Source organism: Nyctereutes procyonoides, unplaced genomic scaffold (genome assembly GCF_905146905.1).
Source record: "Nyctereutes procyonoides isolate TBG_1078 unplaced genomic scaffold, NYPRO_anot_genome, whole genome shotgun sequence".
NCBI lineage: Eukaryota > Metazoa > Chordata > Mammalia > Carnivora > Canidae > Nyctereutes > Nyctereutes procyonoides.
This window is the reverse complement of record NW_026575120.1, coordinates 21,876,499-21,890,397: the sequence shown is the minus strand read 5'-3', so window position 1 is coordinate 21,890,397 and position 13,899 is coordinate 21,876,499. Positions and strand designations below refer to the sequence as shown.

General features: G+C 47.2%; 1 pseudogene; it reads left to right on the top strand.

Moving 5' to 3' along the window:
• The first annotated feature begins 7,168 nt into the window (after positions 1 to 7,168).
• On the top strand, positions 7,169 to 7,235 carry LOC129516230 (U4 spliceosomal RNA; annotated as a pseudogene).
• Positions 7,236 to 13,899: the final 6,664 nt, after the last annotated feature.

Below are 13,899 nucleotides of genomic sequence, written 5' to 3'. Positions count from 1 at the left end.
TTCCACCGATACTGGTGCATGGCAAGCGTGAGTGTCCTGGGGCTGCCGGAACAAAGCACTGCACACTGAGGAATTAAAACAATAGAAACACATTCTCTCAGGGGCCTGGGGACGGAGGACTGAAATAAACACTTCAGCAGGGCTGCAGGCCCTCGGAAGACTCTAGAAAAGACTGTCCCACATCTCTCTGCTGGCTCCTGGCACAAAAGCAGGTGGTAGATCCTTGTGGCACCCCTACCAGCCTCCCAGCCTTTGTCCAGCACATCTTGGACACCCCTTGGCATTTCTTTGCTTATAAACGCGCCACTCCAGTCTTGGCCTCCACCCCCCGCGGCCATCTCCCTATGTCCGTGTCCATGTCTGGCCTTATGAGGACACCCGTCAAGGGCCCATCCTGAGCGTGACCTCAACTTGATGACTTGGGGGAAGATCCTATTCTCAAATAAGGTTGCATTCACAGGTCCTGGGTTTAGGACTTCAACACAGCTCTTTGGAGGTGTTCGATTCAAGCTGTAATAGTGAGTACTCAGTGAATCAGTGCATGAATTGTACTCTCCCGAAAATAAACAAGAAAAGACAAGAAAGTTTGGGGGAAACTTTAGTCATTAAAGGGCCTCATTCCATTATATATTTTTTTCTTTTTGTGATGTTATGTCAGATTATGGGCAGTAGTAAATCTCCAAGAGAAGCCAAAGGCCAGGACTTAGTGCCAGAAAGAAATCCTGAAAAAAATGTTGTTTAAATAAGAATCCCAAGGAACTAGAAATGGGAAGGGCAGTATACGGTCCAGCACAGGACCCAGGAGAGGTTCAGAGCTCAGCAACCCTGCACTTTGGTTGGGAATAAAATGATGTCGCCCCCACACCCCTCTACACACAGCGCAGGGACCAGGCTCCCCTGGTGGGCTCTTCTCTAAAGAAATGGGAATGGCTGCAAAGCAACCACCGAAGCACTCTGGCACCCCTGGGCCTGCCAACCCACCACTCTAATGCAAAGTCCGACAGGGATCAACCTCAACAAAGGTATGAAGCCCTCTCTTAACACGCTGCTGCCTGTTTCCTGGCTTAAAGATCAACAGAGAGCAACCGAACATTTCCAGGAAGCCAGAAATATGAATGAGAAAGAGAAACAGGAGAAGGGCACCATGAAATCACCACATGTTCCCGTGGTCCCAAACTGATTAAACACACAGTGTGGGGTGCCTGGCAGGATCCATTGGAACAGCGTGTGACTCTCTGTCTCTAGGTCGTGAGCCCGAGCCCCACGTTGGGTGTTGATGTGACTTAAATAAATAAACTTAAATATATATATACAAGGTGTGTTTGTAAACACATCAACATATGTGTTTATCTTTGTGTGTATTTATGCAGTACAAGGGCGTGCTGTGGTATTTCATTGTTTTTTTGGTTTTAAGATTTTATTTATTCATCCATGAGAGAGAGAGAGAGAGAGAGAGAGGCAGAGACACAGGCAGAGGGAGAAGCAGGCTCCACGCAGGGAGCCCGACGTGGGACTCGATCCCGGGTCTCCAGGATCACACCCTGGACTGAAGGAGGCACTAAACCCCTGAGCCACCCGGGCTGCCCAGGATTTCATCGTTTTAACTATGTTTCCCTCACGACATATGATGTGGAGCATCTTTTCACGAGCTTATTTGCCATCTGTGTATCTTCTCTGAAGAAGGTGTCTGTTCAGATCTTTTGCCCATTTCTTAATTGGGTTATTTTCTTATTTATGAGTTGTAAAGGTTCTTTGTATATTTGGGTGGCAGTCCTTTATCAGATGTGCCTCTTCCAAGTATTTTCTCCCAGCCTGTGGTTTGTCTTCTCACTCTCTGATACAGTCTTTTTCAGAGCAGGAGTTTACTTCTCATGATTCCAGTGTACCCACCATTTCTTTTATGAACCGTGTCTCTGGTGCTGGTCTACAAAGGCATCACCACACCCAGATTCATCTCAGTTGTCCCCTCTGACATCTTCCAGGAGTTTCATAGTGCTGTGTTTTTTACCTTTACATCTAGAATCCACCTTGAATCAATTAGCTTCTGACAGTATTTATATTACAGACAACTCAAAGTTAAAATTGATAAGGTTATAAAACCACAATGAGATATCTCCTCACACCTGTCAGAAGGGCTAAAATTAACAACACTAGAAACAACAGGTGTTGGTGAGGATATGGAGAAAGGGGGACCCTCTTACTCTGTTGGTGGGAATGCACACTGGTGGAGCCACGCTGGAAGACAGTGTGGAGGTGCTACAAAAAGTTAAAAACAGAACTACCCTACAACCCAGAAATTGCACTATCAAGTATTTCCCCTAAAGGGTGAAAAAAATACAGATTCAAGAGGGTACATGCACCCCCAATGTTTACGGCAGCATTATAAACAACAGCCAAATGATGGAGAGAGCTCAAATGTCCACCAACTGATGAATGGATAAAGATGCAGTCTGTACTTAAAATGGAATATTACTCAGCCATCAAAAAAGAATGAAATCTTGCCATTCACAGCAACATGGATGGATCTAGAGAGTATTGTGCTAAATGAAATGTCAGTCTGAGAAAGACAAATACCATGTGATCTCATCTATATGTAGAATTTAAGAAACAAAACAGATGAACATATGGGAAAGGGGAAAAAAATAAAGGAGAGAGAAACAAATCATTAAGAGACTCTTAACAATAGAGAACACAGTGAGGGCTGCTGGGGAGAGATGGGTGGAGGACGGGTATTAAGGAGGCACCTGTTGTGATGAGCACTGGGTGTCGTATGGAAGTGATGAATCCTTGAATTCTACTCCAGAAACCAACACAGCATTTTATGTTCATTAACAACATGTAAATTAAAAGTAGAGAAAAATAAATCAATAAAATTGATAAGTTTAATTAGGATTTCATAGAGATATCAGCGCCTCTTGTGTTCACTGCAGCAGTTTTCACAATAGCCAAGACATGGAAACAACCTAAATGTCCACCAATGACAAATAAACAAATGAAGAAAATGGGATGTAGACATGCAGTCAGACATTATTCAGTCTTACAACAGAGTATATGCTGATCCTGACACCTGCCACAGCACGGATGAACCTGGGGGACACTATCCTTAGCGATAAGCCAGACACAGAAGGACAGGTGCTGCATGACCCCACCTATACGAGGAACCCTAAAGAGTCAAACTCACAGAAGCAGAGAGTAGAATGATGGTTGCCAGGGGCCGGGGGAAGGGAGAAATGTGGAGTTGTGTAGTGAGCATAAAGTTTTCCTTATGCAAGCTAAATTGTGTCTAGAGATCTCCATCCAACATAGTGCCTAGAGTTAACAATTCTGTACTGTGTACTTAAAATTAAACAGTGTAGATCTCATATTAAGTGTTCTTAACACAGAAGGGGCGGGGCGTGGGGGGCACGAGGAAAATTTTGGAGGTGATAGATAAGGTTTTTACTTTGTTGTGATGTTGGTATTAAAATAGGTTCATTTTTAATATGTTATTTGTATGGGGGTTTTTTGTATGTTATTTTTTGAGAAGAGATTGATGTGGGGGCGCCTAGGTGGCTCAGTCGATTAAGCTCAGGTCATGATCTCAGGGTCCTGGGATCGAGCCCTACAACGGGCTCCCTGCTCAGCAGTGAGTCTGCTTCTCCCTCTGCCTCTGCCCCTGCCCACACATGTGTGCACGTGCACATGCACATTCTCTCTGTCTCATAAAAAAAATAAAATTAAATTAAAAACCCGCCCTGATTTATGTGGCTGCCCTCATGAAGTAAAGCCAGGTCTCCCTGTGGAGTAGAACTGCTGAGGTACCAGACAAACTAGTTTTCAAAAAGCAACTAGAGGTTTATTTAAATACCCAGCAAGTATCAGTAACGCTGTTGTTCTTTTTTTTTTAATAAATTAATTTTTATTGGTGTTCAATTTACCAACATACAGAATAACACCCAGTGCTCATCCCGTCAAGTGTCCCCCTCCGTGCCCGTCACCCATTCACCCCCACCCCCCGCCCTCCTCCCCTTCCACCACCCCTAGTTCATTTCCCAGAGTTAGAAGTCTTTATGTTCTGTGTCCCTTTCTGATATCTCCCACACATTTCTTCTCCCTTCCCTTATATTCCCTTTCACTATTATTCATATTCCCCAAATGAATGAGAACATACACTGTTTGTCCTTCTCCGATTGACTTACTTCACTCAGCATAATACCCTCCAGTTCCATCCACGTTGAAGCAAATGGTGGGTATTTGTCGTTTCTAATGGCTGAGGAATATTCCATTGTATACATAAACCACATCTTCTTTATCCATTCATCTTTCGATGGGCACCGAGGCTCCTTCCACAGTTTGGCTATTGTGGACATGGCTGCTAGAAACATCGGGGTGCAGGTGCCCCGGAGTAACGCTGTTGTTCTGTCACATTAGGTAGAGTCCTGGACAGCAGTCCCTGAGCAGGAGGATAGAGCCCAGCATTCAGCCTTGTATTTTTTTTTTATCTCAATTAAGGCTTTGTTAAAGAATATTTTAAGGACATCGTGTTCTGTCATAAAAGAACTCAGCAAGGCTTCTGGAAATGTATACCAGTGGACCCACCAAATAGCTACATAAGTTAGTCTGTTAAATAAGCTTGCTTAGTATTACCAAATCAGACGCTGGAGTTAGTCTGACCAGAACGACTCTTTGATGTTGACATGATGATATCTCGTTGTTTCTCTCAATTGTAGCTGACCAGTGGATTGATTCAGTTGTTCCCCAAGGCTGGTGGGGGACATGCCAGTAGTTCTGTGTTAGCAACATAGAAGGGTCTCCTGTTTATTTAATTTCAGAAGCCACCTGACCAGATGGGCTAAGAACTATTCTAAAATCTTTACATGTGAGGGCTGTGTAAAACAGAGCCATCTCAACCTAATTAAACATAGACTTTTATGTCAGAAGGCCATTCCAGCCCACTCTGATTTTCTCAGTGACATTATGATAAAGGCAAAAGGTGCATTAAAAGCTTTGGATCTATACTGAGATCGTAAAATCTCGCACATAGACAGTTCCTGTGTAGGGACTCATATGCCAGAAACAGATCAATAAAAGCTGCAAAAAGTTCTGCAGTATCCCCAGCCAGCTGCTCTAGAAGACTCACTGGTTGAACACTAAAGCATGCCCATAATGCCAGTATTAACGATGCAATTTACTCAAATAAAAGAATTTGTTTTCCACTTATTTTCTCAGAAAAATTAATTGAGAAATGAAATCTCAAACTTGCGTCATTTTTCAGGACAAAATTCTGATATAACTACTGGTCTGCACCACACTGGGGTAGGCAGCCTCTCCACACCCAGTAGACACTGGGGATGTTGGGTCTTGAGTTGTTAGGGTTAAACAACTTAAAACTCTAGAGGCAGCACAGAGTTTGTCATCATAAAAGTGGCTTTATCATGGCAAAGTGATGGTACCCATTGATGAAGGTAAAATAAGCCCATGTGTCTTGGGGTAGATGTTCGCACCTGAAATCCTGTAAAAATGGCACTCGGAATGACCAAGCAAGGTGAGGAGACTTCTAGAGCCACACTCCATCCCTGCAACAGAAAAGACCATTTTCCTGGCAACAGAAAGATTAATCATACATTTCACAAAGGAGATACAAAGTTCGGTAATGTGAGACCTTGATTTACAATGGCTTCTGATTTATAGTTGTGTATTTTTAAACCATGCTATTTAAAACACAGCTCATTTAAAAGCTAGTGTTTAGGCACCATCTGATTGTTGCTAAAGATTTACTCTGGGCTAATAAGAAAATTATTCTGTCTACATGGTTCCCATTTCTCCCACACCAAGATCCAACCTCCAAAAACATTACTTGTCAGGTGATAGATATTGGTTTCCTCTGGGTAATTACTATTTCTTTGTCTTTTTTCCCCCAAAATACAGTTTAAATGTTACAGACACAACATAAAAAAGATTCTTCCTAGCAGCAGTGCTCTGGGTGAATAAACAGCAAGTTTTTTAAAACTTGCTGGCATGACCAGCAGCTGCAAATGGCTTGTTTCAGTCAGAGCCTCCTCTTATAGATGAGGACACTGCCTGCCCACCCCGTCCAGCACAGTGAGGGGGTCAGCCGTCCACCTCCCACCCACTCTGCACCCTTGACTTGTCGTCTCTCTGGGATTTTAAAAGACACTATGAACTGATGTTTTTAAAAGATCTTATTTATTTATTCATGAGAGACACAGAGAGAGAAGCAGAGACATAGGCAGAGGGAGAAGCAGGCTCCCTGTGGGGAGCCCGATGCAGGACTCAATCCTGGATCCCAGGATCACGCCCTGAGCTGAAGGCAGACACTCACCCACTGAGCCATCCAGGTGTCCCACAATGATATTTCTAAAAATCTTGGAATAGCAACTGACTCACAGCAAACATGCAATAAATGTTAGCTATTCTTATTAACACAGAAATATTAAATTCTATCCAAGCTCATTATTATTAATGTAAGACCGACAAATAGTTTTTGAAGAACCTGTTAAAATTCTCCACAGAACTGAGTATGTTGCAGTGTGAATAACTAAAGTAACCAAAGCAAGCCCACCATCTCCTGTACGAACCTCAAAATCCAAATGACCAGACCAGGGGCCCCAGCTCTGCTGTTGCAAACATTTAAAACGTCTGCACCTCAAGCAACCAACAGACTGTTGCTTTCCAAAGACCTTTACACCAGGCCCCGAGAAATCAAAACCATGTGACCCAGGTCCCCTCCATTGGATGAAACCATAAAAACTACGCACCCACCACCTCAACCACTATTGGGAATGCAGCAAGAGGACCCAAGGTCAATCTCAAAACAGAGGTCATATGTGGCTGGGGCCAGCTGCGTGAAGATGTGTTCCCCAGAGAAAGGGCAGGGCAGGGTGACTGGTAAGCTGGGGTGTAGTATCGCTGGTTCTGGGGATGGCAGGGTGAGAACGAACCTCAATGCCACCTGCTGCCGAGCTGGGCTCTGGGGATTCCAGCCTCTGCTTCTCCAGCGAGCCTCACGGTGAGCTATCACCTTCACAGCATTCTGTGCCAGGAAAACAGAAAACCAAAAAAGATCTTTGGGTTTAGAAAGAGGGGAAGAGTTCTCTACACAGGTTACTTCTAAATAATTGTTCCAGTATTGTTACCAGGCTTTGCTTTTCTTTAAATGGCTGCGTGAAGCTTTACGCAGTGGCAGTATCATAGCCAATGAGGTTTATCCGAGGCGCAATTATTGCTAATTAAACCCCTGCGTGAAGTTGGATTCTTCCAGAAGCAAACCTTGAGTCAAGGATCGTAAGGCTCACGGAAGTACATGCTCCCCGCCCGCAGCTCCTCACCCTGCCCCTGGCCAGACCAGAGAAGACCTTGCTCCGACCTCATAGGCACATGTTATGTGGAGGACACAAGGGAGCACTGACAAAAATGTCTTCTGCAACCTTATGTTTCAAACTTTTCAATATTTTCTAAAAGTTTACATTGAACTTCCCAAAATAAACTGAAAAACTGTTTCTATTCAGAGAAAAGTGAAATATGCATGCCTGTTATGTCGCCAGGGTTTCTGGGTGGAGGAGACCATGGTCACATTTAGTCTGTGATCTGAGCAGCATTAAAGGGCCAGGGACTTTAGCCAGTGATGATCCCAAGTAGAATTTTATCCTAAGTGAAAACTTTTATTGCAAAACTCAAATTATATTATTAGCTTGCTCTCGTGTAAGCAATATGCAGTATAAGCAAGACCAAACAGCAGTGTAGAAAACTGAGAGTTTTATAGGGATGTGTAAACACTGGCAGGAAACACACACACCCATGATTGCCCCATGCGGGCACAAGTCTGCCTGACTGTGAAGTCTTGCACAGAAGCACAAAGCAAAGAGAGTAATGAAAAGCAGTGAGAAATCCTACACACCTGGTGAAATAGGGTAATTCCCCGGGGAGAGACTATAACTCCCCTAATTCGAGGGTATTAGTAATGGAAGTGCTGCAAAGCGGGGTAGCATCCCTCTAGATGGGAAGGAGCCACTGAGGATTTGGGGGGGGCACAGAAAGAACAGAAAGAGTTCCTGAAAACTAATGGCGCATCTGAAATACAGCCAGAAGTCCACAGCGCCTATGTTACTCAAACTCAGAAGAGCTGACCTCGGGGCCCGTACCAGGGGACAAAGGTTTTGTAAGGACTTTGGTAATCAGGAATGAGATGGATAACCGTAATGAAAGCCATGGCATTAATAATATAGGGATCAATGACACGGAGAAATATATGTACAGATCATCACCTCAACTTGAAGACTGCAAAGGCCCAGATGTATCACCGCTTTCAAATTTATTTATAGATCAGTGTCTCAATGTGATAAACAGTTGGCTTGTAAACTAAAAATACAGAAAATCACAACATATAACTGTGACTTTTGTTCCTTTTCTTTATTGCACGAGAGATGTCAGCACAGGTCTATGAGTCAGGAACAAGTCCTGAGTCATCTGGTGGGTGGTGGCCGAAGGTGCCTACCCTGCAGCTAAGCTCTTCTAAACACAGAACCCAAGGCCAGTGGACATGCTCAGCCAAGAGCCAAGGGACCCTGGAAACCTCTCCCCTGGAAATGTCCTTGGCCACATCTAATCTGGCCCAGTCACTGCAGTCGAGTGCCACCCGAGTGCCATCAGGAGGGGAGCCGGACCCTGCAGCTCCTGATTAACCTCCCCCCACCCCCCCCCACCCCCCGCCGGAGCTAATTACCGCAGCAAGGAAAAGACTGAAGACACGGGCTCTCAAAGGTCCTTCTGCCCCAGTGTGGTTGCACTTGGCCATTCCAAGGAGTCCACTTAGTCACACACTTGCCCAATAAATATTTGAGCCCATACTGCCCACCGGGAATAGAAGTAGGTCTAGGGTAGACACATGGCAGTAGAAAGGGGAAGACGACCAAATCTGAGCTCTCCAGTTTGGGAGACAGAGGCAGGTGGTCAAGGGAAGCAGGAAGCCAGGCCTGGGGGAAGCAGGGGGTGATCAAGCGGATGGGACACTTGCAGTCAGAGGGCACTCAAGGAGGTACAAGACCTACTGTTCTGCCAAACCCAGTGGGGAAGGGAGGCCCCTGGCGGGGGGGGGGGGGCAGAGGCAGGGACCCAAATGGGCTGAAAGGCCAGGCTTTGAACTTGGTTCTTATGGGAGCCATCAATGATCCTCAGCAAGAGGATGGCAAGGGGAGGTTGAGGTTGAGAGTGAGCACTCCGGCGGTCCATGGACCAGAGAGAGGCAGAGGTGGGAGATGCTGGGGCCCACACCGGGCAGGGGCTACAGGGTGCAGAGGAGGGGACTCTGGGGCTGGCTGAATGATCTCCAGCAGGGGACAGGCTTGGTTCCTGGGGAAGACGTCTGGGCTGCAGTTCCTCAGGCCCAGGGTTGAAGGAGGCAGAAGGAGGGAGGTGTGTGCAACTTTACAGCCAGGGGTCACTCAGCACCTCCCTGGATGCTGACCCTTCACCTACCAGATGGCAAACATGGAACACCCAGGGGTCCGTGAAGGAGAGGCTGTGGGGACAGATACTCACACACCCAACGGTAGCACTGATGGGCAGGGTTGCAAACGTGGCATCTTCGTATTTAAAATATATGTATTTATATGTTTTTTATTTATTTATGTGACAGAGAGAGAGCACAAGCAAGAGGAGCAGCAGAGAGATAGCAGCAGACTCTCACAGAGCAGGGAGCCTGACATGGGGCTCAATCCCAGGACCCCAGGATCATGACCTGAGGTGAAGGCAGATGCTTCACCAACTGAGCCACCCAGGTGTCCCTAAAAATATATACTTCTACACTTTCTCTAAGCAATTTCTAGAATGACAATCTTGTGGGGGGGTTGTTTTTAAAGATTTTATTTATTTATTAGAGAGAGAGAGAGACAGGCAGAGACACAGACAGAGAGAGAAGCAGGCTCCATGCAGGGAGCCTGACATGGGACTCAATCCCAGGTCTCCAGGATCACACGCTGGGCTGAAGGCAGCACTAAACCGCTAAGCCACTGGGGCTGCCCCAGAATGACAATCTTGTAAAGCATGTGCCTGTTCCTGCAGACACACACAATGTTTACTGTAGCATTTTTTAGTAATACAAAAAAAGTGTTTTTAAAAGGAAACAATCAAATATTCCTCATTCGTAGATTGGCTACCAAAGCTATGCCCATCAAGCCCTTACAAAGAGTGGGGGATCCAGAGTCAGGACTCTTGGATGTTTATGTGCCAGGAGTCATCCTGGAGGCCGCTGAACGTAGATTCTGACCCTGTGGGTCTGAGGAGAACCCATGATACTACATTCCCAACCTGCCTCTGGTAATGCTGCTGCCAGGCCCCAGGCCACCAACACAGTGGGGGGGGGGGACCCTAAGCTGTATCTATCATTTATTGCAAAACAATAGATCCTTTTGGTAAAACAAATAAAATAATAATCCTAATGAAAGTTAGTATATACATTATCCGGAAGGATATGCATTTCTGGCAAGAAGAGCGTATGGCAGACTTGCCCCTTTTACATTACATATGAAACTATAATGGTGACATTTCTTATGGTGAGCATGAATTACTTTGCATCAGGAAAAAATTTTTATCAAGAAATTGCTGCATTGAAACAAAAAAAAGTTTGTGAGCCTCGTTGTTATAGACAGAATATTTGTGTGCCCCCCAAATTCATGTGTTCGAGTCCTCATTCCAAGTGTGATGGTGTCTGGAGCTGGGACCCAGGGAGGTGAGTAGGGCAGGAGGGTGGAGCCCCACGGTGGGATCAGCGCTTTCACAGAAGGGACCCCCAGCTCCCTCGCCCTTCCTCCAAGTGAGGATGGGAGAGAAGATGCCGTCTGTAGACCAGGTGCTGAACCTGCAGCACCCCCACCTCGGCCCTCCAGCCCCTACGTCTGTGAGAGATCAAGGTCTGCTGGTTCAGCCTCCAACTGTGCTGCTGTTACAGTCAGACCAAGACACTGAGCTCAAGGCTACGCTTTAGATTGTATATCATATTACTCTTAATAGATCACTCACGCTATTATATTTTAAAAGCTGTCAGGCAAACCCCCAACTTTCAGTTTTTTCCAGGCTGGGGACACGTGTGCAATGCAGCGGCCTTGTGTCTGCCCATCAATTCCGACGCACCTTTGCCAGTCCCGCAGGCAGCGGGGTGAGCTTCCCAGAATGCAGATCTGTTTAGGTGCCCCCCAGCTGTTTAGGTCACCCCCGACGATCTTACCCACTCCTCCACCTAACACAACTCACTGGTTTCCTTCGCTCCCAGGATTAGACCGCAACACGGGGTGGCCAAACCTGCCACACCTGGCCCCCACCCGCCCCCCAGCTTGTATTCTGCATGCGCACACCCGTGAGCACACAGACCAGCCCTTGCTCTACTGCAGGCTGTGGACCATTGGTGGCATCAGCCCCTGGGTTGTTAATGGACTGTCTTATGCTTGTCTCCCTTGTCCTGGCAACAGGACATGAAGTCTCTTATTTCCCCAGCCCCAGCTGCTCTCACTAGGGAAACAGAACTTCCTCCTCACCACCTGCCTGAATCTCTGGCCAGGGCGGCTCTGGCAGTTTGCAAGCTGGAGACGCATCCAGATGAGGTGTAGCCCGAATACATGTCGAAGGCCTCCATCACTTTAGGATTTCAGGGCTGAAATATACCCCCAAGATTTATCCACATCAACCCCTCACCGAAGTCGCGGCTTCAGAGCACAGCAAACTCTGCCCTACGGAAGCCAGAACCTGTGCAAGCGGTCTGGGTGCTGCCAGTCCAGGGCGCAGAACGATCCACAAATGCCAGAGGACCTGGGGGGTTGCAGATGTTTGCAGAGCTGTTGCTATGTGCCAAACCCCTTCTAAGAACTTTGCAGTAGTGAATACATTGAGTTCATATGGTTCCTATCAAAAGGGGCTAGAAACAAGGGGCTCTGGCCCCTTCTCCCTGGTGAGTATCAGAGAAAATACTCAAGGAGAGGGAAGCATGGAGCCCAGGCCGTAACAGAAGAAGCGTGGGCCCTGCAGAGGCTGGAGGTGAGGACACGCAGAGACCTGCTTTCTCATCCCTGCTCGGGCTTCTCTCTGGCACACAGCTGGGGCCAGGAAAGCGGCGGTAGGCCAGCACTCAGGGACCTGCTCCTCAGCCGCAGAACCCCAGGGCCGGGGGCTGCCCCTGGTGGGAGACCCTCCCTCCCCTGACACTTCTCTCCAGGAACTTAGCATGATCCAAACAGGTGGACAACACCTGGATCTCTCCACACTGGAGTTGGCTTATCGGACATGGCTCCTACCTTCAGCCTTTGAAACAGTCATTCCCAGAGCGTTCGTGGCCCAAGCAAACAAGCACTTGCAGGTGAACAGCGCAGCCCCAAATACAGATGATCAAGGAGACAACTAACCAGCACCAGGGGACAGGATGAGGGTGTGACACACCGAGAACCCAGAGACGGCCTGGCTGAGCCACTGAGGGACTGCAAGAGAGGAGCGGTGCGAGCTCTGCTACGGAACGGAACAAGGAAGTTAGCTTTTAAAACCTCACTGATTGTTACATCAGCCCTCCGGGATAGGCACGCTCATCCTCCCATTTTGCAGATAGAGAAACTGAGACTCAGCAAGGGTAACCAAGGTCACACAGCCCGCAGGCGGCAAGGTCAGGATTTGAACCCAAGCCCCAGGGCCCTGGCTGTTGAACTCTGAGTTCTGCACTTTTGTCTGGTCATCATTGTCGTCCTTCCCGAGGTGTGACTTTCTGTTCCCAAGACGCTACAAGCACCGTCTCCTTCCACCTTCCTCCTTCAATCTGTGATACTAGTTTCTATATGAATCACCAATAACAAAGGACCACACACCAGGCAGCCTAACACATCAGAAATGGATAGTCTGGGTCCTGGAGCTGGAATTGGGTGGTGAGGCTGGGTAGGGTCGTCCTCCTGGGGCTCCGGGAGAGAACGTGGTGTCCCAAGCCTCTGCCGGCAGCTGGTGGTGGCCAGCAATTCTCGGAGTTCCTGGGGCTTGTAGATACCTCTTGGCCTCTCACCTCATGCTGCTTCTTCCCATGAGCCCCAACCTCCGGGGAAATCCACAAAGGAGAAGTCCTTCTCCCACCCTTTAATTTAAAAATTAAGGTATAATTAGCATGATGTTACATTCCTTTCAGATGTCACCTGCTCTTCACCTGATCGCAGCTGCAAAGGCCCTACTTCCGAACAAGGTCGCGTTCCCAGGCTCTGGTAGATAATTGCCGTGACCCCGGACACCACGACTCCTATGGAAGGACTGGGACACCATCCCATGACCCGCCAGGCAGCCCTAGTAAGTACGGAGGTGAGCCACTAACTGTACATGGAGAGATCTGAGGCCTGAGGTTGAGTGAAATTAGCAGTTTTTAGAATACTAAGCTCGGATGAAGTCTCCCCTGGAAATACAGAAAGCATTAATGTTTTCCCTCTGGATGCATGAGGCAAGCGCGCCTGAAGAGTCACGCTGCCCAGACAACTTCGCTTCCTTCTGTGCAGGCCCCCACAAGGCCTCTTTACCGTCACTCGTTAAACGTGCACGAACTTGTGACAAACGTTATATGGTCTCATTCATTCGGGGAATATAAAAAATAGTGAAAGGGAATAAAGAAGAAAGGAGAAAAAATGAGTGGGAAATATCAGAATGGGAGACAGAGCATAGAGACTCCTAACTCTGGGAAACGAACTAGGGGTGGTGGAAGGGGAGGAGGGCGGGGGGTGGGGGTGAATGGGTGACGGGCACGGAGGGGGACACTTGACGGGATGAGCACTGGGTGTTATTCTGTATGTTGACAAATTGAACACCAATAAAAAATAAATTTATATTAAAAAAAAAGAAAAAAAGAATTTGTGTCACCCGGAGTTTACGTGTCCGGAGAGCAGGTGCTGTTTG